This window comes from Camellia sinensis, chromosome 1, assembly GCF_055761805.1.
Source record: "Camellia sinensis isolate YWXY chromosome 1, ASM5576180v1, whole genome shotgun sequence".
Taxonomy (NCBI): domain Eukaryota; kingdom Viridiplantae; phylum Streptophyta; class Magnoliopsida; order Ericales; family Theaceae; genus Camellia; species Camellia sinensis.
In genome coordinates, this window is record NC_138961.1 from 252,450,011 (window position 1) to 252,453,795 (window position 3,785).

At 34.2% G+C, this 3,785-nt stretch overlaps 1 long non-coding RNA gene across 1 annotated transcript; it reads right to left on the minus strand.

Moving 5' to 3' along the window:
• Window positions 1-503: 503 nt before the first annotated feature.
• Window positions 504-2,636, minus strand: LOC145790774 (uncharacterized). The gene is made up of 3 exons (XR_014329945.1): window positions 2,497-2,636; window positions 1,533-1,586; window positions 504-775 (listed from the first exon to the last, which is right to left on the minus strand). It is a non-coding gene; the product is annotated as an uncharacterized LOC145790774 (long non-coding RNA).
• Window positions 2,637-3,785: the final 1,149 nt, after the last annotated feature.

The following is a 3,785-nucleotide window of genomic DNA, read 5'->3' on the forward strand; positions in this document are numbered from 1 at the left end:
TCCCATTCTAAAACAATCAATAGAAGCATGATGCTTCGTCAACAAATCCATCTCCAAAATCACATCAAAATCCTCCATCTCTAAAGAAATCAAATCCACTAGAAAAATCCTACCATCCATCTTTATCTGACAAGATCTACAGACATCTCTCAACACTACTGTTTCTCCTAATGGATTACACACGGTAATACAAACATCAAAGTCTCACAAAGAATCAAAAATCCGTGTAAATATCTAGGTACCAACTCCTAACTTTCAAAATGAAATCAAGAAAGATTCAACAAAAGCTTAAAAAAAACTAACTTAACCATACAATACTAAGGACTATAGGGACTCGGACCTCGTCTAAATGATGAAATGCAAGATATGTAACTCAATAAACCTATTGCTCTGATACCACAATTGTCACGCCCCAAATCCGGGCACGACTGGCCGTGGCCCATAGGGACTTAGCCCAAGGCACACGTAAGCCTAAACATGAACCCAAAACCACAAAGAATAAATGTGATGATAGCCCAGAAATAAATAAATCAAAACTCAATCCAGTGACATGCCACAAGTATAAATGGTAAAACCAGCCATAACCAACTTCCAAAAATATATACTAAATGGCACATAAACCGTCCACAAAATAAAATAATTCTAAATCAAACCCAACCACAATGTATGTACAAAACCCGACAAAGCAACCTAAAACAAATTAAATAAATGCCCTAGAGGTCCATGCAATTGAGTCCCCGCTACGCCATGAGTCCACTCTAAGTCCTTCTAACACCTGGAAGTGATAAAAACTAAGTCAGCTGATAGCTCAGTGAGTAGCAACATGGATAGTAAATACAGTTTTGAAAACAGGGATAAATTCCAAAATAAGATATATATCACAGAAACTAGATTGACATACAGTTTGGTAAATACAATCTGTTTTAAAAAGAATGTTCCACAATTCAACACTTAAAATACTCATGTCTCGCAAGAACATGATATACGACATTTTCCACTTAAAACAGATTATAACATGAACACCAATAATTTTCTGGGTACCAATAAAAACAAATAATCTGCCACACATTTCTCAGGCTATAAGCCCCGTTGGATCCAATACCGAACTAAGAGTCATCCTCAGGGTGGCACCTGGGCCTTTTCTCAAAGACGATCCGATTGAAGGTCACCTAGTTGTTTTTAAAGGTCTTTTCCTTACAATCATTGAGCACTAGAGTCATCACGGCCCAACCCGGATCTGTTGGCCAGAGTCACCACACACAGTGGAATAATTTCCCTGGACTAAAAACACACATGGTCCCAATAATCAATACACATCAGTTTCGCAAAACATGGTAGTTCATCATTATAAACATGAGACCAAAACAAATAGTTTACAGTATGCCAATTCCATACATGTTTCAGAAATAATTTGATTTCATTGATAATATAATAATTTATCAAAACAGTTTAGTCTTGAAACAACAATTTAATTTTCCAATAGTTTAGGGTAGCGGAACATTTATAAAAATACGTAGCATGAAACTACTCACCTGGAAACGAAATAATATAATCCTCGAATAGAGTATGAAAGTCCAACTAGTGCCCTGAACCAATATGAAAACTACACGTCACTACTAATTTAAAAATACTAAAGAATACGAACTAAGTAACCCCAAACTAAAGCGCACTAACACGGGTCAACCCAACTCACCGTTACTCTTAAATATTACCCAAGTTCATGTTCTTCAAGGTCTAAAATCACCCAAGACATAGGTTCCGATCGAAACTTAACTAAAAATAACTTTAAGATAAAACAGTGTTTTAAACAAGTTTTCCCAATCTATTCGCTAACTTTGAAAATTACAAAACCCACTCCACGCTATTCGAAAAATTCTAAAACCTTCCAGATATCAACTAATATATCCTAAGTTCCAAACCCAATTGGTTTCACTTGATTTTCTTATCAAAATAATTATCTACAATTTATTATATCCAAACAGGTTGTTTTCTGCAGCACTTTAAAGAAATTGACGGTTCTCTTAATATACACGAGCAATCAATGCAAGGCCAAAAAATTATGAAACTAGACTCGTAACCGGTTCTAATGACACTAATTTGATAATTTTTGGATTTATACCCAAAGAGAACAACACTCCCGAATTTACTGTTTCGGACTGGTTTCCTGGACAGATTTGAATACCTCAATTTATATGGATTTTGACTCCCAAAAATTATGAAAAAATTCAGATATGCAATTCAATATGTAAATGATCTACTGTAAAAATTTCAGATTAAAATTAATCCGTTTGATATGTTTTCTTGATTTTTAAAGTTTGTAATTCTGTGCAGAATTTTTGAACTAAAAATTACACCCATTCTTTACACATAAATTTAGCTCCTCAAGTTTCTTAATAGGATATCTATATACACAATACATAAACCTACAACCTCTCCATCAATGAATAAAATAATAATGGAATAAAGATGAAGAACAAATAAAGAAGAGAAGAAAACCTAGGAGGCCACACAGCACAACACACCCAAAGCTCTCCTTCTTGGCTACAACAATAATCTTGATGATTGAAAAACCCCCCTCTTTCCTTCATAAACCCACGGCTGCTAGGGCTGCTAGTGTTGTGGAAAACAATTATAACAAGAGTTAGGGTTTGTGTTTATTTTATTTTATACTAGTGGTGGGCACACTTAGGTCAAATAGATAGATAAATATACAAAATACATATATAAGTTATATGCAACTCAAATGGTAGGAGTCTTATATATTAGCCTTGTGGTCTACAGTTCAAGTCACACCCTCCTCTCTCTCTATTTTTCTTTTCTTTTTTTTTTTATAATAAACCTTGTCTCTAAATTAAAGACTTTCACCATAAATTTATTTTAGGTTTGAATTAATTAAAAGATCCTCCAATAATGTTTAATTTGCACCTTAGAATTCACTACAAAAATATTTGAGATTGTAATATTATTATTTAATTATTTACTTAATTTTTATATTCGGGTTCTCACAGTTCACTTCCTTTTTAACCGTTTTATGTTATTTCCTTTCCCAACCTAGTTTCTTTTCATTTCCGAGGACTAATGAATTTAGAACCAACATAAATAATTGGCTGCAGAGCAAAGTAAGGGATTTGTTTATTTGATTTAAAAAAGTAAATTTGATCAAGAGAGTAAATCCATGGTTCGATATGTGTGCTATATGCATTGTGATTACAGGTCAAGATTCGAGGACCAGTCAACCATTTCTGGAACTCACTGTGAGTAATAATATTGTAAAGATATGTTCATTTATATTTATTTTGATACATAACTGTTGTGATGATCTAGAATTATGTTTTATGCAAATGAATGAGTTACAAGACCTATGATATGGAATATGGATATGAAATATGAAATGTTTGTAATATGATATGGTAAGCCTAAGGCCGTTCCGTTATGCTACGACATGATATGAATTGTTCGGTCTTTAAGACCTATGGATTTTCGATATGGAATAAAATGTTGTACGGAACTAAGTGTTACAGTGAGAGTCACCTCTAGAATCCGTACGAGCCACCTCTTGGGTCCATACAGACATGCATTGGGCCCAAGGAGAGGTGGAGACATGTCAATGTTCTATCTACTCCATGATAAGATACAGTGATACGATAAGATACGTTTGGACCTGAGGTCATTCTGAACAACTGTTAACATGTGATTGGGCCTGAGGCCGTTTTGATATAGGTGGGCCTGAGGCCGTTTTGATATATGTTGGCTTGAGGTCGTTTTGTTTAAATAAGTATGAATAT